General features: G+C 47.7%; 1 long non-coding RNA gene across 1 annotated transcript; it reads right to left on the bottom strand.

Moving 5' to 3' along the window:
* Positions 1 to 3,266: 3,266 nt before the first annotated feature.
* Positions 3,267 to 9,393, bottom strand: LOC140597862 (uncharacterized). The gene is made up of 4 exons (XR_011999853.1): positions 9,214 to 9,393; positions 8,532 to 8,743; positions 6,684 to 7,970; positions 3,267 to 6,322 (listed from the first exon to the last, which is right to left on the bottom strand). It is a non-coding gene; the product is annotated as an uncharacterized lncRNA (long non-coding RNA).
* Between the last annotated feature and the right edge of the window lie 14,628 nt (positions 9,394 to 24,021).

Raw genomic sequence — 24,021 nt, 5'->3', positions numbered from 1 at the left:
TCAGTACCCCCCAGATGGTCTCCCTTCCCCACCCCCGGCCCATTGCCTCCATCCCCAAGCCCCCTTAAGTACCAATAATGGAAGTGCTTACTAGGCCCCGCAACTATTCACCCTTATCTTTTATTTATAGCTGACAAAGCTCCAAGCAGGAAAAATATAATCACACTTTAAATAATGGAAGTTGTAGGTATTAGAGCTACATGGGCAGTTACTGGAGGTGCGGCGATGTCTCCCTGCAGACCTGCCGGGGCGCATGCCGACTGCATTTTTAATTTTTAAAACATATTTCTTCCCAAATTATTCCGCGTTACAGAGGAGCCACATTTATGGAGGTGATAAATTACTGTAATAAAGTGCCTCTTCCTCAAATATATAGGACGAAGCCATGCTGAGCACAGCCCAGCGCAGGCGGCCCCGAGAGAGCAGCGAGAAGTCCCACTGCCTCACTCCTCACTTTAATTATTTGGCCAATGTGTCCTACATTTTTAATACAGTCACAAGTTTTCTTTAAGCAAAGAATTCGACCTGACCACGGATTTGCATTTGTGTGTGCCCATGTGTGCAAGGGCATATGCATGGATGCAAATAAACATGTAGTGTGCATGTGTGTGCATGTCTGTGAATACACATGCATGCTTGTTCACATGTGCAAACGTGTGTATATGTAATGGCCTTTGGATGTCCTGATGCATGCAAATCTCCGAGTGTGTAGAGTATGCATGTATTTGCACACTTACATGGATACATATGCATTTAGTTAAACATGCATTTTTGGGTAGCCCTGGTGGCGCAGCGGTTTAGCGCCGCCTGCAGCCCAGGGCATGATCCTGGGGACCCTGGATCGAGTCCCACGTCAGGCTCTCTGCCTGGAGCCTGCTTCTGCCTGTGTCTCTGCCTCTCTCTTGCTCTCTGCATCTCTATGAATAAATAAATTTAAAAATCTTAAAAAAAAAAAACTGGCCATCATCTTTGGCCTCATTAAAAAAAAAACATGCATTTTTGTGTAGACTTGTCTTTGTGTGTACATGGCACTCGTGGATTTGTGTGCACTAGAGCACACAAGTATGGAAGTATGTTTCTAAGCATTTTTTTTCTTGGTGCTGGTCTGCCTTCTCTGCCCTCATGTACATTTGAATCCTTTCTTCTGCATCAAACCAAATCCCCTCCCACCTTCCCTCATGCAAACAGCAAAGCACAGAAGCTAAACTAAAGGTCAGATTGCCTGGGCTGAAATCTCAGCTCTGCTTGCTATTACCTATACCACTTCAGGTGAGACTCGTCATACCTCACTTTCCCCATCTGTAAGATGGAGTTCAAGTTAAGAGTATCCTTTCTAGGGCTGCTGGGAAAATGAATGGGCTTAATACATGTAGAGAGGCTCAAGTGAAGTGAGCACAAGTGTTAAGTATTGTTCTTCCTTCCTTCCTGCCAGACACAACACAGGCTGCTAGAAGCTTCCTTGGAAAGTTACACGCAAGAGAGGGCCCATAGTGGGGAACCATAATGGGGTGAAAAAGCGGCTAAAACCAGCACTTACCTCCTCTTGCCCCAGCCCACCCTGTGGAGCCTGCGTCCTTCTACACAAGTCAATGGGCTCTTGAGGGCAAGGCTGTGCCCTCCTCATCTTGTAAGGGGCCACCAGAGTAGGTACCATGAATATTCACCATCTGGACAAATCATAAGCAGCTGATGGGAGGAGACATGGGGAGGGCAATGGGAGCAGGTGGCTTCTCTGGAGGCGATAATCTAGGGAGATAGGGATGAAGGAGTGGGAAAGTCTGCCAGGGAAAGGAGAAAATCCAATAAGGGGTACACATGAGCAGGTTCCTTGCTGGGCACCTGGGACTTAGCCCCCCTGGGGACCCACCAAGCAGCAGTGTGCAATGTGCCCAGAATGGTCCTACCTTTGGTCACTGTCCACAATCCATCATTGGGTGAGGGCTGATCTGTGGACATTCCAGCCGTGGCATTTCTGGGTGCACTGTGGAAAGTGGGCTTCTGTGTTACCCGAGAAAGTTCTAGGCCGGGAAGTGGAGATGTGGGGGCTGGGGATGGGATAGAGGATGTCCCCCCTACAGCCGGGACAGTCACTGGGAATTCAGAGGTAGACTGAGGGGGTATAGGCAATGCATGAAGAGTACTGTTCCAGGTCAGCATTGAGTGTTCAGACTCATGGATGGACAAAAAGGTGGACAGGGAGTCGGTCAGCTGGGGAGGTTGAGAAGCTGGTCGGTGGGGTGACCCTAAGTAAGGCTCACATCTTCCCCTGTTTCACTTCACTGGTGAAGGCTTCTGAATTGTCAAAACTAGAAAAGCAGGAGGGAAGGCAGCAAAGGATCATGCCAGGGCCTTGCCATGGCCTCCCAATCCAAAGGCCAATGTCGGGGACCACCTCTGACTGAGGTTCTGCGTCCTACACTCACCCTGCACACAAGCAGGTCTTCCCCTCACAGACACTTTTCACGCAAGGCTGAAGCTGCTGCTCAGGGGATTGGAACCCAAGAAGAAACCAGGGAGCTAATTCTTCAGCCTCCTCTGTACTACTCCTGGCCCACACAGTCCTCCAGTCCCTCACCATCTCCTGGTTCCTCTCCCTTCCTCACAGGTATCCTTCTGCCTTTTGACTTTGCACATGCTGCTCCCTCTGCCTGGGATGAGATGACCCCCACTCTGAGCAACTTGGGAACTTCCTTTAGTAATTCGTAATTAAACATTAATGTTTAATGTTTCAGTAGCTGTACTTAGAGCCATGCGTGACACAAGGTAAGCTCTAGACAAGGGTTAGCCATTAGCATCATCAATGTGGTTCAGGGTGACTTATAAGATCCAGGTGAAGGCAGAAATAGAACTGCTGCGTGCCAGCTGCTGCAGAGAGCACACGACTACTCCCCATCACGCCATTTTACAGATGAGGACACTGAGGCTCCAGAGGTGTCACACAGCTGGAAAGGGGCAGAGCTGGGACTTTGGTGAGTCTGTTTGGCCATAGCCCTGTGTTCTCGCCAGCAGTCTCTCTTCCTTCCTCCCTCACACCAGTGGGACTTTGAGGGGCTATCAAGGATAGGGAGCAAAATGTGGGCATCAGGTTTTGACAAATCTGAGTTCAAATCCTAGCCTTCCAGTCCCCAACTGTGTGATCGTGTAGAGCCAGTGACATCCTCGCTCTTTGCTTCAGTTTCCTCACTGTCTCCTGAGGATTTGGGGGACCCTCTCCAAAAACCAGATTTTCAGGACGCTGAAAAAAAAAGCTTCACATGCACAGATCCTTTCTAAATAGAATTTTACTTTCAAAAGTATCTGTATTTGTGATTCTGTTTTTCTTAAGGCCAGACCTCCAAAGTATAAGCTTTTGGGCCCCCAAACTTGATCTTGCCTGCAACCCTGTCTCTAGTTCTTCCAGTCTGACAACAGAGGAGTGTGGCAGCACATCCATCCCCACCCCACTTTCTGCCCAGAGGTCAGTGCCTGCCCAGTGGGGACCCAAGACTTGGAAGATGAAGGGACTAGGATGTTGTCCAGTAAGTTAATGCCAGAGCTGGGCTTGAACCCATGTCTTCAACCATTGAGACTGGGCTTGGCTTGCTGCAGGAAAGGGGGTAGGACCAGGCCCTCACTCAGGCTATGACTCAGAAGAATGGCCTGATGCCCTTCACAGGGGCCTAGAGGGGCAGGGGTAGCTGTGGGTGGGGGTGTCCAGGGATCACTGCTAAAATAAGTAGCAGCTTCCTTTGAAATGCCTCTGTGGTCTGTGCAGGGGAAGGAAGTGGAGGCCCAGAAATGGGAGGGGACAAAAGGGTGAGAGCTGCCAGTATCTCAGATACCAAGCTGGGGCAGCCCCCACCCACTCAGATCCAACAGTTGCTCCCAGCCAGGCTACAGCGTCGAGGCCTGAGGAGCCCAGGCCCACCCCTCCAGGCCACTCTTGGCCTGGTCCTTTTGCCTGCCCCAAAGTGCTCCCCACACCCTGACTTCATCTGGCCTTTCCCCTTACCTAGAATGCTTTTCCCCCACTTTCTCCTTCAAGACACAAGGTCAATGTCACCTCTTTTGGGAAGCCTTCCCTGACCACCCTTGAGACAGCCAGACAGACACATACATGGGGGTAGGGGGGGATTCAGGCACCCATAGAACCTTATTGTAAACAGTAGTATTTGTTTTGACAGCTGGCATTTACCAAGTGCTTCACTGTTTACATGGTACCAGGTGCTCTGCACGGATGATCGCGTTGAATTCTTGCAAAAACACAACACTGACGTTATCAATAGCTTCATTTTACAGATGAGTAAACCAAGGCTCAGAGATGACCAACTTCCTTAAAGTCACATGGTAAGAAAATGACCCTAAGTGTAACCCAGGTCTGACTCCACAGCAGGGTCATTCAACCAGATGCCATCCCCTTAGACTAGGATATGAATGGGCCCTCCCCAACCCCTCGAAGTTGCACAACACACCTGCACCGAGGAGGCTCAGTGAAGTTTAATTTTTAGCCTTGCCCTTGGAGCAGCTGGGAGCTATAGAATGCTCTAAAGGGAGAGGAAGCCAGCTTGTAATAAGGAAGCATTTCTGTGTACACATGTCTGGTAAACTGTATGAAGAGATCTCAGAAGTACCCCCAAGGCTTCCCTACCATTTTGGGTTTTCTTTTTTTCTTTTTAATTTTACTTATTCATGAAAGACAGAGCCAGAGAGCGACAGAGGCAGAGGGAGAAGCATCATGCAAGGAGCCTGATGTGGGACTCGATCCCGGAACCCTGGGATCACGCCCTGAGCCAAAGACAGATGCTCAACAGCTGAGCCACCCAGGTGTCCCTGTTTTGGGTTTTCTTTAACCCCACTCAGGTTCTCTGTTTACAGATCTGTCCCTCAACCTCACTTCCCACCCTCTCACCTGGGAGATCCTCATGGGCAGAGAATGAACTTTGGCTTCTTGGTCCACTAGGGACTACTTGGTACCTAGGAGACCAGGACAGATTTGTTAAATGAGGGAACAGAGGGAGAAAGTCATGAAGCATCCATGCACAAACGAACAAATGAATGAAGACGGGTCCCTCTGATGTCTCATAAGTAGGAGAGGCACAATTCCAGCTTAAAAATTCTAGGTCGGTCTCCCGGTATGCCAGCCTGTGTAGGTGACTGGCCATTTGGAGAGAGTTTGGCCCAGGCTAGTGTCTGGCAGGGAGCCTGAGAAGCCCTCTTGCCACCTTATGCTCCACAGGGACAGCACCCCAGCTCCTTGGGTCTGGCCCCTGAGCCCTCAGCAGGGCCCATGGCTGCTCCTCCGGGCCTTTGAGCCCCCAAGGAGGCACCTCCTTTCTGCAGCTGCAGCAGGTCAAGAGCCTCTAACAAGAAGGAGGAAGCGAAAGCTCTATGTGGATGAGTCATCGAGGGTTCTGGCATGGAGTGGCATGCCAGGAGTGGCAGGGGCGGAAGAGGCTGGCAGGAAGAGACGCTGGAGTGAGGAAGAAGAGCGAGGAGGCCACGGAGCGTGAAGGGTCCGAAATCCCCTACTGGCCCCTCGGCAGACACTGGGGTCTTCAGCTGGAGAGCAGGTGCAGAGATGCCATCCACAGTCATGTCACTGAGGGCTGTTGTAGGGCAGAGCAGCCAGATGGAGATGTCACAGAGGCTGCCATCAGGGCAGGGTTCTGGCACCTAGGCAGTCATCTGGCAGTCAGGATGGCCAATGGCAGGCCAGGCGGTAGGCAGGGCGTGGGCTCTGGATTTCTACCCCCTGACTGGGAGCCCCAGCCCTGTCTCTCATTAGCTGTGTGACTGCAGGCCAGTGGCTTCTCCTCTCCAGATGCCCTACTTCTACTTCTGCTTCTGTCAAGTGGGGCGAGGGTTCCTACCTTGTGCTTTAACACATGAGAGGCACGTGGAAGCGTTCCTCATCCAAGGAATCCCACAATAACTGGTGACAATTGTACCAGGCGAGGTATCAGCAGGAAAACCAAAACACTAGGTTTCTAACGGAGAGAAGTTGATATAGGGGGCTGGCTAGAAGGATGGAAGAGCTGAGAAACCCAGTGGGATATGGTACTGCAGCCCAGAGGCCAGCAATAGCAGGAAGCTGGTGGCATCTCCAAGTTTGGAGGCTGCCAGGAGGAGGTGACTTGTCAGAGGGGAGACACAAGGAGAAGGCAACTCCACATCACAGCGGGGATGGGTGGTGTGGGCCACAGAGATAAAGAAGGAGTCTGGGGGGCCAGACCACAAAGGAGAGGGTCAGAGGGAGTGCCACAGAGGCAGCCCAGACTCAGTCATATCCTACTTCTTAGTGGTACCATCTTCATTCATCTGCTTTACCTCTTCAATTCCTAACCTACAAAACAGAAATGAGAATAGCACTGAATAGTAGCAAACACTTATCCAACTCACAGTTCTCACACAGCTCTGTGAGGCAGGGACTACTCCTACTATTATGCCCATTCTACAGATGAGAAGCTGAGGCTCAGAGATCCGGTCACACACTGGTATGCGGCAGAGCAGATTTGACCCAGCCTGTTGAGACCCCACGTCCTGCTCTTTCCCACTACACTCTGTTTCCCAATCTGCCATCAGCGTCTCTCTCCCCAGCTGGCCTCACCCTATCCTCTCTCCTTCAGAGAATTTTACTCAGTGCCTCCAACCCAGATTGGTAATCAGCATCTGCTCCCAGCAGTAGGACCTGACACCAGACTTACCATTTCTCTCTCAGGCCCACGGGCCCTGGAGTCACACCAATGTGAATATGAGCCCAGGCTCTGCCATCTTCCAGCTGTGAGGCCTGAGAGAAGCTACTTCCCTTCTGAAAGCCTCAGTTTCCTTGACTCCAGCACAAGGGTCTTGTCCTGAGTTCGCTGGGCTGGGGTGGGGACTGCTTGAAGCCACACTTAGGAAGCAGGTGGCACCGGGAAAGGTGTGTATGTGCGTGGTCCATTAAACTCTTATCAAAACTTAGTCATATCCATAGTCCCGGGGACAGTGCCAAATATTTCTTTGCTTTTCCTGAGTTCTCACCCCATGCAGAGTGTGACAGGGGGAAGTGCTGGGCATTGCCCATTTGCTTTCATATGTGACAGCCCATCTCCTGCAAACTGCTTTTCCCAGGCTCCTTTGCCAACTGGCTTCATGCTAGGCTGGGCCACTGGGAAGTACTGGGAGAGGTCTGGGGAGGTGGGAGACACCAGAATGTTTCTCCCCCTCTCCCTCTGCTTCGTGGGGGGAGGGTGTCATTGTTCCAGTACTGTCTTCTCATCTTCAGCTCCTACAAAACTACCCAATCCTCTGTGGTTCAGCCATGCAGTGGCTCCTGCCATGATTCCACCACCCCCAAGCAGAATTGTCACCTCCTCCGTGTGTTGCCCCACCCTGACCTGGTAGTAGCTCATGCCCAAACTACACTGTCTTACCATTTGCTGTTTGGCTTTTCAGCTCTTTCCTCTCCTGGGTAACCAATTGCCCATATTAAACTTCCTCTGTCTGAAATATCTGGGGTGCCCTCTGTTCTTCTCACTGGCCCTGACTTTTGTAGGCGACATCGAGGACTTCCTTTCCTGTGGAATCGCTTCCCTCTTCTCCAAGCCCAGAGTCCTTGGCCTGGGTGGTTAGGCTCAGAACCTGAGTCCTGTGGGCACATCACAGTGGGGCTGGATGGGGCTATAGCTTCTTTGAGCTCCTTGCAGTGAACCTCTTCTCTGCAAACAGAACCTTCTTGTGCTGACACTGCCCTTTGCAGCAAAGGTGGAATGTACCGTGATGCTTCGATGCTGTCCCTTTACTATGCTGCACACAGGGCTTGTCTGCATCACGGCTGGGAGGGACTGCGAGGAGTGGGGGTAGATAAGGTAGTGAAGGCAGCAAAAAGCACCCCATCCCGCCAGCCCTGCAGAGGGCCTGGACAAAGCAGAGCAGGCATTAAGCAAGCTTTTCCACCAGCTTCAGGATCATCTCTGACACTCAGGCCAAAGCCTTGAATTTTAAAACCAGCCCTAAAAAAAACAAAAACAAAAACAAAACAAAACAAAACAAAAACAAAAACAAAAACAGTCCTGAGGGGAATGAAGGTGCCTCCATGATAGGAGTCACTCAGGGCCCCACCAGTTAAGGAGTAAGGAAGGTAGGACAGACTCCTTGAGTGAGTAGGGAGGTGTAGTCCTGCCTCCCACCCAAAGCCCCTGAGACTCCTTTTGGGAGCTGCTCACGGAGGCCATTCCCATCCCCCTATACTCCTTTTTCCCTTTCCAGAGCCCTGGGTAGTCACTCAGGGCAGCCCCCTGCCTCTGGGCTGCAGCAGGGCCTGATCAGGTGGAAGGCTCCAGCAGATCCCTCAGGCCCTTTCTGGGTGTATCCCATCCCAGCCTCTTGCCCCTCACCCAGGGGCCAAGGCAAATCTTAGGATTTCTGAGCTCTCAATTTCCCCATATTATCCATGTTCCTTGTGGGTTCTCACACAGGCTCCCACAAAGGGAGGAGGAGCCTGATAACTCCTCCAGACCAGCCCCACCCTCCATGGCACAGGTGGAGAAATTGGGCTCAGAATGCAGACTTACTGGAAGCATGCAGGGTCCTTGGCAGGTTTGTGGGGAGCGATAAGGTGAAGCACGTGATGAGCTGGGCTGAATCCCCAGGGACACGTGTCCTACACCAGCACTTGCATGAACATCCATACTTCACGTGCACTCACATGGACCAGAGGCTGTACATGTCTACAAACCATCATACCCCCACAGAGACCACAGGCTCAGCAGTTGGGGGCTCACACCTGTGTGAGCACACACACACATTTGTACTCACAGTGGGCAGACACGACCACCCACCAATATACACATATACATGATTCACACCCACATGCACATCCATCAGTACACACTCCTAGCCACACAACCCACACATGGTCCCAGGGAATCACACCCACGTGCATCATCTCACATGCATGCAATCTGCAACATGTCCCAAAATATGCATGCATGGGAACAGCTAACACACACATACATCAGCTCACCAAGGTGCCCCCAAACACTTGGACTCACTTCCTGGGCAGATTGGTGCATTTATTCCTATGCGTCTACATGGGCTTAAGGCGGCATCCAGACAACCTTCAAGTATCACTCCCCTGATGACCGTGGACCATGGGGATGACCGTGCCACAGGCAAATCCTCCCACCTAGCTCACATGTGCTGCTGCTCACACACAGACACAGGCAAACACACTTTCACACAGAGTTTCCCCACCTGCTGGCCTCCTTCATTTGCTCCCGCAGCATGTGTTCTGACCCCTTTTGGTAAAACCCTCCTTGGTGAGAACTCAGAGCCACCTGGCCACCTTTGGGACTAAGAAAGCACCCTGTCCACTCCCCAGGCTTGTCTCCTAGACTGGAGGGCCTCAGTCCTGGGAAGGGGAGAGGGCTGCTCAGAGCTCAAAGTCCAAGGGCCAAAGTCTTATTTGCAGGCCCGGGGCGGAAGTTGCACAATGTGTCCCAAGTGGTCAGGGTGACTCCAGTGTATTGTCTGTGTTTCCCCTTGGCTGCAGGCCCAGCCCCAGCCCGAGGACCTATTCCTCTGGCAGAAGAAAGGAAGCTTGGCTCCTCTCTCCCTTGCCTTGGGAACTGGTGGCCAAAGAGGACTCCACCAGTCCCCAGCTGTGTGTGCCACCTCCTAAGGCAGAGATGCACAGAATTCAGAAGCCAACCTCTCCTTTCCCCAAGGGGCAGCTGAGGCCCAGGGAAGGTAAGGGGCCTGCCCGGGGTCACACAGCAAGCTGGAGGCCCAGTGAGACTTGCATCCAGGCTCAGTTTTCTTTGTAAACCTAAGAAGAACCTGGTAAGGCCCAGTAGTTCAAACACAGATGAGTAGAAGTACTCTGGGTGGAGAAGGAGGGGACCTGAGAGTCTGTGCATAGGGACCCTCTTCACCTCCCAGTCCTCATCCTGACAGTGTAGCAGAGAATCAGTTTGCCATATCACCAACTCTTGGAGCTAACCATATTTACCTCTACTTAAAAAAAAATTATTTAAATGCGTAAAGTCTTTAATAATATGCAGGAGATGAGTGGGCAAAGCCTTTGAAGGCCCAAGGGAAGCCAGGGTCGGGAGCCTCAGACTCCTCCACCTCTGGGATCTGCAGCTCAAACTGGGGTGCAGCCTGCTCTCCCTGCTGTCTTTATTCCACTTCCCTCCAGTGGCTACATCAGGGAGGTGAGGTAGAGACAATGGAAACATTCTTGAAAATGCCAGAAATCTTCTGAAGCTATAAAATCCATCCCATGCCTGTTGGCCTATTCTCTTTCTTTCCCTTCTTCCCTCTTCCCCCACTCTCTCTTCTTGCCATTCTTCCCCCTGCCTGCCTTCCTTTCTCAGATCATCCAGCAGGAAGTCTCAGGGCAGATGGGGGGAGGGGGGGGCGGGCGGGCAGAGATGTGGTGGCCCCTGTGAGGCCAGAGTTAAGGCTGGGTGGGATCCTAACCTAGAGGGTCAGAGGACAGATGTATGCAGGGGATGGAACAGTTGCATCATCCATGTGGATTAAAGGAGGCAGATTTCGTGCTGACAAGGGAGGCATGAATATGAAAAGAAAACACTGAAGAACTCCTTGGTGCTGGGTTGGAAATGGAGTGGTCAGCCAGAAAGTGTGTGTATGTGTGTGTGTTTCTACAGCTCTGCTCTTCAAGAAGGTCTGGGAGCAGCAACACACCAGTAGCAACAAGCACACTTAACACCTAGATCTTATTTTTAAAATAGCATCCTCCTCCTAGACCGATATCAAGCTCTTTGGAGGAATGGCTGGCTCCTATGTAGGGCCAAAGAAAGTACTAGATAAGCCTAGTGTCAGAAAGTAAAGGAGTGCCCAGAGAACGAAGGGACACATGCCAAAAGGACACAAGAGCTGGCTGGGGCTTCTTCTGGCCAAACCTGGTATAATTCACATACCAAAATTAATGAGTGATGGGTCATAGCCCATCAAATAAAATAGGAATCCATGAATCCACACCATTGTGGACAAATGAATAAATAAGTAGAAGAGAATGTTTTTCCTTACAATAGAATGCCAAAAAACAAGGGAAGAAGAAAATCACATTTTGGTGATGATGATGATGATGATGATGATGATGATGATTTCAGGCAGGTGGCATCGAGGAATGCTAAAACTAGAGACATAAGGGAAATAAGGAATGGAATTTTTACATAGTGTTAAAGTATCTCCACCCAGAAACTTGTTTGCACAAAAGTAACCTTGACGATGGAGAAACCGGGTCAAATAGTGATCAAGGTTAACACCACCAGTGTCAACGAGTTGACATTGGTTGACACTGAGAGGGGCAGTGAGAGAACACAGCATTTCTCCTGTGCTATCCCTGCCCCCAAATGCACAATCCTGGCATAATTACCAGGAAAACATGGATAAATCCAAATGGAGCAACGTTTTGCAAAAATGACTGGCTTGTTCTCTTTAAAACATCAAGAGTGTGAGACTTAAGGTAGGACAGAGGAACTCTACAGAGGCATGGCATAGGATGCTGGGCTGGGTCACTTTCTATCCATGATATCATGGGAGCAACTGGTCAAATGTGAATAGGGTGTCTGGATGTAGGGCAAATGGAGTTCTTCACACCATTCTTACATATTTTCTGTAACTTGAAGTCTCTTAGAATTATTTTCTAATCCCATGCCACACAACATTGTAAAAGTGTTAAAGGAGACCACTGTTGTATATCTCTAAAAAAAAAAAAAAAAAAAAAAAAAAGAAGCAGAGGGTTGCCTAATGACCTCATCTCCAGCCATAGGGTTTGGGGTTAACCAGGTAGCACCCTGAAAATAAGCAAGCAAAAAACAATGAAGTTGGATAATCCCAGGAGAAATAGAAACACATGCAAGAAAGTCAATGTAATCATAGTACTCTATGTGGCTGGGCTGTCAATAACATTTACATTGTCATAAAACAAACTCTGAATATTCATCCAACCCCAAATTAATGACATGATCATGTAAGGAAGATGTTACCAGGGGAAGCATAGAGGGGGATTGTACAGGAAGGAAACTCTTCTTTTCCAAAGTATGAGGGTAGCAGATTAAATCTAAAACTGAAAATCAAGAAATAAAAGGGGATGAGGCACCTGGCTGGCTCAGCAGAGCGTGTAACTCTTGATCTCTGGGTCATGAGTTTGGACCTCACTTTGGGCATTCTTAAGCAAACCAATGAAGAAACTGTATTTAAAAAAAGAAATAAAAGGAAATAGCAAGAATTCATTCTTAGGATTTGTGTCCTGCCTTTTTAAAGATAATTGTACATATTATGCATTAAATCCTTTTGTATGGGCAGCCCGGGTGGCTCAGTGGTTTAGTGCCTTCAGCCCAGGGCATGATCCTGGAGACCCAGGATCAAGTGCCACGTCAGGCTCCCTGCATGGAGCCTGCTTCTCCCTCTGCCTGTTTCTCTGCCTCTCTCTCTCTCTCTCTCTCTCTGTCTCTCATGAATAAATACATAAATAAATAAAAATTTTTTTAAAGAATAAAAAATAAAATAAATCCTTTTGTACATACATTGATATTTTATGCATTTAATTCAATGAAGAGTTTTTCAACCACAAAAAAATGAACTTATATAAGATTTTAAAAACAGAATGAACATGTTATTTGGAAGCACAAAAGTAAATGAAAAAGAAATTGCTGTGTCTTGTTGAAAACAGTAGTCTCTGGTGGCTGGGAATTGAGGGCAAAGAGATTAGATAGGATGCTACAATTGTAAGTCTTGCAGAACGGAGTGCATGTAAAATGTTAATAAAAATTGAAATCAAAATCGAAAAATATAATTAAAAGAAATACATTTTGAGCAAAGCAACAAATTTGGACAATTTGTGGAGTTGCTTATTTAGCAAAATCTGCAAAAGAATCCCCCAAATGCTGAAGTGCTGAGAAGACAGAAAAGGACTTTTTAAAGGATTTATGAAAAATCAGTTTAAGATGAAAATCTCCCATGTGATACAATGAAAAAAAAATCCATAGGATATTATCTTAAAAGAAGAACAAATGCACTAGAAGAGTACATATCTTATGACCCTTAGCTTTGGTCAAATTGGCCTTTGGAGGTTTGGTTTCCCTTGCACCCAGCCCCTCCCCAAGACGCAAGCGATTCCAGCTCCAGTCCCACCAGCAGAGTCCCTGGAGAGGACTCACACTCCTCACAACAGCCCTGTATGGTATAAATTTATAGCCCCATTTTACAGATGAGAAAAATGAAAGCTTGGGAAATTGAATTGGCTCGTCCAGAACCTCATAGTCAAAAAGTAGCCAAACTAGACTTGGCCCACAGGTTGACGAACTCCAAGGCCAAGGTTCTTTGGCTCTCCCACCTGCTGGCACCAGACCTAATTAGAGCCTTGCTGGCCTCTGAGATGGTCTGGAAGGCGGATATGTCATTAGAGCATGAGATGCTGGAAGCGCCTGCCATGTGTCATTATGTCTAATTACATGAGTTCAGGCTTCTGCGTGGGCTGGTGGAGCCAGAGCGTCTCCATGCCCAAGTGGCCAGGGAGTTTCTTCAGCTAAGTGGTGAGGCAGGGCCCTCCCAGCAGCCCTAGTAGCAAGGCCCATGTTTCCTGCATCTGCTGGAGAAAACCAAGCTCCAGGCTCCTCCCTGAGGCTGTGGGGAAGACCTTGGTGGGAAGGTGCTATCTGTCCTTTGCCTCTCTGGCACCTTTTCCACCAGACTCTCACCTGGGCAAGGAAAGGAGCAGAAGATGTCTACCCAAGGAGCACAGCCCCAAGGCTCTCATCCCACCCCCAAAAGACTGACAGATGCAGGTACACATCCACATTCTCCACGGACCATAGCTTTGGAATTTATATCTGGGCCCTTGAGTAATGAGTGGCTTATACTTTCATCAACTCCATTGTGCATTCACTTAGGAGGAAGGGCAAGGGAGAAGGAAGGTGGAGCAGAGAGAAGATGGGGGCCCTATCCTCTCTGGGCAGAGATGACCAGTGGGAGCAACCTTCTGCATTTGTTCATTTAATAAACCGATACTGATTTGCTTCCATGTGCCAGACATGTTCTAGGGACTGGCATTAGAAATAAAGTCCCTGGTCTCAAGGACTTCACTTTTTACAGGGTAAGAGACAATAAACATACAAATAAATATAGGATGTACCAGATGGTGTCAAGTGGTCTGAAGAAGGAGAAGGTGATGGAGGAGCATCTGTCCCCAGGTGATGATCTGGCTGGAGATACAGCCAGTCCCCTCTGCCCTAACTGGCTCAGACCCAAAGGCAAGATGGAGAAACAACTTGCGGGGTACAACAAAAAAGCCCAACCAACACCCCAGGAGCCTCCTCCTCCTCTTCTACCTCCTCTCCTCCTCTAATATGGCTTTCCTTGAGAAACACTAAATATTTAAAATGTACAGAAATCATAGAAAATCGTATGGCAAACACTCATGTACCAACTGTCCAGTCAAAGCTCCCTGATTAGTCAGGAAAGGCTAAGTTATGCAAACAATCCCCAAACCTCAGTAGCTTTAAATAACAAAGATCTCTTTTTCTCTCATTTTCTATTTCCAATGAGGATTGACTGGAGAGAGGCCTATTCACGTAGTCTCTCAGGACCCCCGGCTGATGGCTGCTCCCTCATTTTATGGTGCTGTGATCTCAACAAGTGACTTCAGGGCTTGCCATGTGGAGAAGGGAGCATGAGCACTCACACTTTAGCTCTTAGATGTTTCATTTGGAAGTGGCATATGTCATTTCTGCTCACGTTTCATTGCCTAAAGCAAGTCGTATGTCCCTGTATAACTTCAAAGGGTCAGTGAAGTGTAATCATCTCTTATGCTCAGAAGAAGAAGAGAAAGGAAATGTTGGTGAGGATTGTTAATATCCCACCCCGTTTACATCTGTCCCTCACTCCCAGGGATGAGCCCCATCTGGAGGTTGTTATGTATCATTTTCATCTACGGATTTGTTTTAACTTTGAAAATACATGTATGCATCAGCAAACAATATGTGGAAAGAAATCATAAATAAAATTAGAAAATATTTTGAACTGAATGACAGTGAAAACACAGCATATCAAAGTCTGTGTGATGCAGCTAAAGCAGCATAATAGAGGGAAAGTTATAGTATTAAAAATGAATATATTCGAAAAGAAGAAAGTTCTAGAATCAATTACTTAAGCTTTGAATCTTAAGAAACTAGACAGAGCAGGGAAAATTAAAACCAAAGCAAGTAGAAAGAAGGAAATGGTAAAGAAAAGAGTAGAAATCAATGAATAGAAAGCAGAAAAACAATAGAGAAAATAAATGAAAGCACAAACTGTCTCTTCAAAAATGTCAAGAAAATTGATAAACCTCTGGCCAAACAGGCTCAGTCAGTTAAGTGTCAGATTCTTGGTTTTGTCTCAGGTTATAATCTTGGGGTGGTGAGATGGAGCCCTCATAGGGCTCTGTCCTCAGCAGAGTCGGCTTGATATTTTTTCTCTCCCTCCCCCTCTCACTCTATTTTCAAGACTCATCAAACTGTACATTTAGAAGGAATATGTTTATTAATATGTAAATTATATGTCAATAAACCTGACATTCAAATAGCTCAGAGAAGGTTTCCTGGTTGGCTCAGTCAATAAAAGATATAACTCTTGATCGTGTGGTTGTAAGTTCGAGCCCCACATTGGGTATTGAGATTATTTAAAAGTCAAATCTCTAGGGGGGCCTGTGTGGTTAAGCATCTAACTCTTGGTTTCAGCTCAGGTCATGATCTCAGGGCCATCGGATTGAGCCCCATTGTCAAGCTCTGCACTCGGTGGAGATTCTGCTTGTGATTCTCTCTCCCTCTCATTCTCCCTCTACCCTTCCTCACCCAGTCTCAAATTAATAAAAAAAAAAATAAACAAACAAATAAATAAAATTTTTCTTTCTTTCTTTCTTTCTTTCTTTCTTTCTTTCTTTCTTTCTTCTTTCTTTCTTTCTTTCTTTCTTTCTTTCTTTCTTTCTTTCTTTCTTTCTTTCTTTCCTCCTTCCTTCCTTTCTTTCTTTTTTAGAGAGATAGTATATGAAAGGGGGAGGCAGGAAGAGGCAGAGGGAGAGGGAGAGAACCTTAAGCAGGCTCTACACTCAGAGTGGAGTCAATGTGGGACTCAATCTCACAACCCTAAGATCGTGACCTGAGCTGAAATCAAGAGTCAGATGCTTAACCAACTGAGCCACCCAGGCACCCCCAAAATAAAATCTTTAAAAAGCAAAATAAATAAAAAAATAAATAATTCAATGAGAAATAATACATATATATGTATATTTGTGCACACCCAAACATGCCTCCTACATGTATGTGTATATATGTATATCTGTATCTATATCCATACACCTGTAGAGATTAGACAGAGGTAAGAAGATAAAGCATATATATGTGTTTATATAGTGGGAGGAGACATTGATAAAGCAAACATTTGGGGAATCTGAAAGTATACAGACATTCTTTGTTCTATTTTGCAACTTTCCCCTAAGTCTGAAATCATTTCAAAATAGAAAGTAAAAATTATTTATGATGGCTTGCATATGATAAAATGTTGCACATATAGTGTTAGACTACATGCAGGCTTTCACAACCTCATTTTTTTCACAGGTCACAATGTTTTTGAAAAATGTCTCTGTCTATATACATGCACAGGGAATCATTCATTTTCTTTGTCATATAATAGCTCACGTTGTGCAGGGTCCACAACATACAGATCCTTTTCCCTGCTGAGGGACACTTGGGCTGTTTCCTTTTCTTCCCAATCACAAACTGCTGCAACCAGCACCCTTACTTTGTTTTCTTGCACAAATGCAAAAGTCTCTCGAGGGCTTAAACCAGGAGCGGAATGGTTGGGACTTTAGGCATGTGAATTTTTGCCTTTGCTAGCAATCCTAAGTAGTTGTTTGCTCTCTTTAGCAGTTGAACCAAATGCCCCTCTACCTCATGACTGCTCAGGGCCTTTGGCTACCATGCTCCATCCTGGTTCCAGCCTCAGCCCCTCCTTCCGGAGATTCCCCATCCCCACAGGCAGATACTACCCTGACTCCTCGATGCAGTGTTCAAGAGCTGAAGGCAGGGAGGGGGATGATTTCTCTTTTCATAATAAAAATGTTCTAAAATTGACTATGGTGATAGTGTATGTAACTGCGACTGTACTAAAAACCATTTTAAAATTTGTTTTGGGGCACCTGGGTGGCTCAGTGGTTGAGTATCTGCCTTTGGCTCAGGGCATGATCCTGGGGTCCTGGGATCGAGTCCTGCATCTGGCTCCTCGGAGGGGAGCCTGCTTATCAGCCTGCTTATCCCTCTGCCTATGTCTCTGCCTCTCTCTGCATGTCTCTTATGAATAAATAAATTTAAAAAGTCATTAAAAATAAAATGAAATAAAATTTGTTTTGTTTCCAGTTGTCTTGAAATACAGTTGACACACAACATTGTGTAAATTTAAGGTACAATGTGATGATTTGATGGAAGCATCAATACCAGTACCACAAGTCAGGTTAGTTAGCACATCCATCACCTAACCTAATTACTGTGTGTATGTGCGTGTGAGTGTGTGTGTGTGTGTGTGTGTGGTGAAAACTTTTAAGATCTACTCTCTCACACTTTCAAGTATACAAGAGTCTTATGAACTATAGTCACCACACTGTACTTTAGATCCCCAGAACTTATTCATCTTCCAACTGGCAGTTTGTACTCTTTGTATACTCAAAACTATTGAATGGTACACTTTGGCTGGGTGAATTGTATGGTATGTGAATTGGATTTCAATAAAGCCGTTCTAAAAATTGAGCCTGGCAATTCTTCTCTTTCCTCCCCTTCTCCATGTTCTTTCTCCATGGTTTTTCTTCTCTCTACTATTTCTTGGCTGTTCCCAAGCAATTCCTGCTCCTAATTCCCTATCTCTGCCTCTTTTTACCAATGTTGTGGGGTTTTATTTTATTTTATTTTATTTTATTTTATTTTATTTTATTTTATTTATGAGAGACACAGAGAGTGAGGCAGAGACATAGGCAGAGAGTGAAGCAGGCTCCATCCCGGGAACAGGGATTATGACCTGAGCCAAAGGGAGATACTCAACCGCTGAGCCACCCAGGTATCCCTCTTTTTACCAAATGTTTTTATTCTCAATCAGCCCATGAGCTGGACTGCCCAAGGAAGGATCCTCCCGGACGGTGGTGAGCCGAGAAGCTACAGAGCAATCGCAGAATTCCCTCTTCCATGGAGGAGGCTGCTGACACTAGAGCCAGCCATTAGGGTGAGCAGCTGAGGCACCAGGGCACAAAATGGAAGAAGGTGCACACCCTCATGGCGTGCAAGTGCAGGTTGGCACCCAAGGGTGACTGCTTCCTTATATTTTTCTTTCATTGGAGTAAAATACATACAACCTAAAATATGCCACTGAAACTATTTTAAAGTTTACAATTCAGTGGTTTCTACTACATTCACGATATGTGGAACAATCACCACTTCCTCGTTCCAGAACATTTTCATCATCCCAAAAGGAAGCCCCCATGTCCCCCTCCCATGCACCCCATCAACCACCGGTCTGCTTTTTGTCTCTCTGTGTTTGCATAGTCTGGACATCGTACAACATATGGCCATTTGTGACTGGCTTCTTTCATTTAGCAAAATGTTTTCAAGGTTCGACCATCTAGTAGTGGGGATCAGTACCTCATTGCTTTATATGGCCATAGAAAATTCCATTGTATGGATAGACCACATTTTGTTTTATCTGCTCATTTGTTGATGGACGTTTTAATTGATTCCACCTTTTGGCTCTTGTGAATAGCGTCGCTGTGGACACCCGATTTTCAGTTCTTTTTCATATATACCCAGGAGTGGAATTGTTGGGTCATATGATAATTCTATGTTTAACTTATCAACAAACCATTTCCTTAAACACTTTGCATCTTGGGCACCTCGCTGGCTTTATCCTAGTACGGCCTGGTGCACTCACCCATTTATGACTTTCATCCCCATGTCACCGCCAGCCCCATCCACATCAGCATCTTTGAAGCAGAGAAGGTGACATGGGTGACAGTTCTAAGTCACATTTGGAAGGTAGGACAGATGTCCCATGAAGCTGGAGCTGCCGGCTATGGGGCTGGAGAAATCCACAGACGTCAGAAACAACAGGTTGTCATTCTCAGGAGCTGGGACTTCACAGTGTTGGTTTCAGGGAACCCAGAGAAGAGAAACCACTGGGGCTATGCAAGCTGAAGAAAAGGTGACAAACTCTGCCGTATGATATGAGGTCATAGGGAAAGGGGCGAGGTCACTCTGGTCCTGTTCTGCCCCAGCTCTGTATGGAAGTTGAGGTGAGGTACTCCCACTGTATGGGCTTCAGTTTCTCAGCTTAGAAAATGAGCATAATATGCTGCTCCTGTGAGTCTTAGGTGAGATGCTGGGTGTGAGCAGGCTTTGTGATCTGTGAAGCTCACAGTAGAAGCTTCCACTTGAAATGCCTGCTCAGGGGGCACCTGGGTGGCTCAGTGGCTGCGCTGGTTCAGGTCATGATTCCGGGATCCTGGGATTGAGTCCCGCATTGGGCTCCCCACAGGGAAACTGCCTCTCCCTCTGCCTATGTCTCTGCCTCTCTCTGTGTGTCTCTCATGAATAAATAAATAAAATCTTTAAAAAAAGAAAGAAAAGAAATGCCTGCTCAGGTCACCTCCAGAGCATAGCAGTACTTCAGGAAGACTACCATTTGGCTCTACGGAGGCATCTGAGAAGTTGCATGTGGTTTGAAAGGAAGATCCATTTACAATATGAATGGGGGAGCAGTGAATCTACAGGTGTGACTTCTGTGTTGGATAAATTAGAATTTTCATATACTGGGTTTGCAGCTCAGCCAAATTCTGAAAATTTTGTCCAAACCATGTGGAGGTGGAGGCGGCAGGACTCTGCTATCTGTTTTTCGAAGTACAGGGACTTTCTCCCAAGCAAAATTTCATCTAAAAGAGGCCTATGGCCTCCTACATGGGTTTCAAAGGAGAGAGTTCTGGACAGAAGAGGAAAAAAAGAGGCTGTGCTTCCCCCACCCACAAGCCTGAAGGTCAAACCAGGTTATCTTAAGAAAGGGGGTGTGGCGATCTTACCTGGGGAATTTGAAGATTACTGAGACTGGCTGGAGAGGAGACCAGGGACTTTCTCTGGAAGGACAGGGATATTTTAGGCTCCTAGCCAATCCCCATTTATAGAGGGAAATTCAGCCCATGCCAGGCACTTGGTACTAATCACCTCCATTCTGTTTTCCCAACAACCTCTTGACTTACAAAGCCAGCAAGAGTCAGAAAGGTAAAGTGGCTTGCCAAGGTCATAGGGCAAGTTAAACACTGAGGTCAGAATTTGAACCCAGATCTCGTGGCTCAAGGCTTGGGGCTGGTTCCACCAAGCCACCTTGAAGTCCTCTTGAGAATGACAGTTTGACATGTAGGTGGTACCTGGGACAGAAAGGATCTTCTAAGTAGTCAATGCAAATGTGACCCTGTGGGAGGGTCATTTGTATCTTGTCTTTTTGGTTCACCCTGGAAAGCACTACATCTTTTGCAGAACTGCTTCCTAGAATCCTTATTTAGAATTTATGCCAAGGGCAGCCAAAGGCCAGGCTTGGCTTTGAGGCTTGTAAAGGGAGGCTCAGGGCAAAAAGTTGGTCCCACTTATGTGGTGCTCCTAGCCTGGGGCCACTGCAGGTGAGGGGAGTGAGTCTATGCTCATAGGCTCCCCACTATCCTGAGTGTAGTTCTGGCGGGCTGAGCAGAATTCCCAAAGCTGAGACTGCTCTCACCCAAGCAAGGGTGCTTGGAATTCAGAGACTGCATGGAAAGAGTAGGCACTTTACACTGAGACTAGGATTCAAATCCCCAGCCCATCACTTAACTAGCCAAGTTTGTTTGTTTCTAAAGATTCTATTTATTTATTCATGAAAGACACAGAGAGAGAGGCAGAGACGCAGGCAGAGGGAGAAGCAGGCTCCCCATGGGGAGCCTGATGTGGGACTCGATCCCAGTACTCCAGGATTATGACCTGAGCCAAAGGCAAACGCTCAACCACTGAGCCACTCAGGTGCCCCTACCTAGCAAAGTTTATCTCTCTGTGCTTTGGTTTCTCCACCTACAAAGTGGAAGCAATACTTATCAGAAGGAGTGAGTTGATGTGAGAATGCACACGATGTGAGAACTCGTAGGATGTACCTCCTATCGAACATGGGGGCTATTTGAAGTGTCCTGGTGCTCCTCCAGCTCCTAGCAGTTGCCTCCCAGTATCAAAACCTGTACCCAAGGTACAAGCATGGCTGCTTGGGCATTGGTGTGGCCCTGGGGATATACCATGATGACCAGTCAGGGTCCCTGCCCTTCAGAAACTCACCATCTAGGGAGGCAGCAGAACCATGCCAGCCAGTGGGACAAGGCCTGCAGCAGAGGGATGTAAAGGAGCCCGGGAGAAGGATGAGCCTATCTAGGGTCAGGGAAGACTACACAGAGGGAAAGGCTGGGGGAAAATATAAATATTTAAAAACCTGCTTGTCACTGTCACTGACCAATCAGAAGGGACACTTGTAAATAATCCATTGGACCCACCAGTATGATTATTGATGCCCTGGGAAGGGGCATTTGATTTGGATCCTGACAGATGAATAAGAGTTCTTCAGATAGGTGGGAGAAAGGGTACTCCAGGCAGAGGGAACAGCACATGATAAAGCCTGATGACTAGAAAAAGCGAAGCAGGGTACGCTTCGGCACGTATGGCTAGAGCATAGGATACATATAAGGGTGAAGGTGGAGAAGAGAGGGTCTTAAATACCAAACTAAGTTTGGGTGATGTGGTTAGGACACCTCTGATGTGGCATTCCACATTGATGACTCTGGGAAATGGGCACTGTAGTGAGAGCTTCCAGGGTCTGAATACTACTCCTGCTCCACACCTCCTTGAGGCAATGCAGTTGCTTGGGGTCTGGGTGCAGCCTCCTTTCTCTGGGAGAGGGGCCAGCAGGGCCTCCAGAGAGTCTGTTGGAGGAGGAAACTAAGACAGAGTCTGAATTATACAAGCAGAACCAACAGAGGGAGAGATGGAAACACTGGTAACCCAGGCTTTCTCCCAGAGTAGCACCAAGCCTTCTTGTCTGCTCAGGAAAAGCTCAGGGATGTTTTGGGATTAAGGGTACTGGTTCTAGCCCAAGCTCTGTCGCTTATGCACTGTGTGATCTTGAGTAAGGCACCAACCCTCTCCGGGCCTTAGAATCTCTGTATGTAGCACATGGGAGCTTGTTCATTCCTCTCTTGGAAATTAAGGGTATGCCAAGCTGATCCTCTCCTGCTGGTCACTCTACCTGGTCTCGTGGGAAACAGTGTGTTTGGACTCAGGCTGAGCTGAGTTTGAGTCTCGGCTTTGGGAAATACTGAATGTTTGACTTTGAGCAAGTATGAAACTCTGGGCTTTCGTTTCCTCATTGAGAGAATGTAGACTGATTGGTGAGGTCAGGATCGTATGGAATTAACAAGAAGACTCTGGGGTGCAGAAGACAAGACAATCAAAGCACTGGCAGAAGAACCTTGCTCCCTCCCTTGCCTTCCAAGGGTGTCCTTTGCTTGCAAGCCTGCTCTGCCACAGGGCCTTGGCTGACGCTAGAGGCCAGTCAGCAGGGAATGAGGAGAAAAGCCATTATTATTTACTGTTCTCCCAGGACTCTCTTGAGCATGCAAGGGGGCGCTGTTAGTAATACTCAGCCGTCACCCAGGGCTGTCCCGAGGAAAGCGGAATCCATGACTACCTGGTGACTAGGAATCAAGGAGAGAGAGACCTCCACAAGGAGCTCTGAGAAGCAGCCTTTGGAGAGGAGGCGTGATATCTCCTCTAGAGCTGGCTTTAGGATGTCTTCCTGCAGGACGCACTGGTTAGGTTTGTCTCCATCTCCAGTGTTCCAGAAGGGCTTCTGTCAAAGCTGCTTTGCCTTGCAGCAGTCTGGGAATTGGATTTGGGTTGGCTAATCTTTTTTTTTAATCCTATGCATCTGCTTGCTGGTTGTTTGCTTCACTTTTTTCTTATATGTGACTCCCTGCTGAGATGAGGCCTGTGCTGGAAGTAGGAAGGCCCCAAGATAGCTGGGTTCTGCTGGTATAGAGACTTTCCCATGCCTGGAAAGCAATAGTTGTTCAGTAAATATTCATCCCCTCTCATTGTCACCAACAAGCACCTTTGACTGGGACCTAATCAAGGTTGCCTAGAGCCCTCAGACTAACTGGTTCCTTCACTCCCTCCGAGTGGTCTGAGCCCTCCAACACCCCCCTCCTCCCCACACCAGAATTCTTAACCCAGAGCACAGGAACTCCTCGGAGAGACTGCTGGATCGGCTTCCTGCCCGCTTCCTTTCTCCTCCTCCCCAGTGGGGGCTGAGCTGGGGTGCAGCTGGCCAGATGGGGGGCTCTCCCCAGACTGCTTCTCAGCACAGCCCCTCAACCGTCACACCCAGGTCTGCATTCCTCCATCCTTAATGCCTCCTCTGGGAACACAGGCTTTCAGAAACCTGAGAAGGCCAGCCAGCCGGTGCAGGCCCGAAGGAGGTGGGCCCAGACTGGCGGGGAGAGGGGCGGGGGAGGGACTTGGCTCTGCTTTCGCTGGAAACAGAAACCTCAGGCCTTCCCCTCCACTCTCAGCTGCTCTGGGTTTCCAGGCCAGGTTGCAAAGAGCACTGGCTTTTACAAAAATCCATCTGGGAAGATGGGCGCCGGTGAAAAGGAGTCCTGGTAGTCTGTAAAGACAGAGGACTTTTGCCACTTCTACCTGCTGCAAAGGTTTCCACACTGGGGAGCCTTTGTTGCCCCTTTAGGCTTCCATAACAGCAGGGCAAACTACTAGCAGGACCAAAAACAACCAGAGAGGTGAAGCTATTTGCCCAGGATCACACAGCCAGGAAGTGGAGGGATTGAAGGCTTAAATCCTAGTTGGTTCCACACCACCACACCGACTCCAAGTACACGTGTTCTGGGTATATTTGGAAGTATGGCCTTCCTGTCCACCTCTGTCGCTGGTTAACATGAGCAAT

Source organism: Vulpes vulpes, chromosome 2, assembly GCF_048418805.1.
Source record: "Vulpes vulpes isolate BD-2025 chromosome 2, VulVul3, whole genome shotgun sequence".
Taxonomy (NCBI): domain Eukaryota; kingdom Metazoa; phylum Chordata; class Mammalia; order Carnivora; family Canidae; genus Vulpes; species Vulpes vulpes.
The sequence above is the reverse complement of the archived record's forward strand: the minus strand, read 5'-3'. Positions and strand labels throughout refer to the sequence as shown.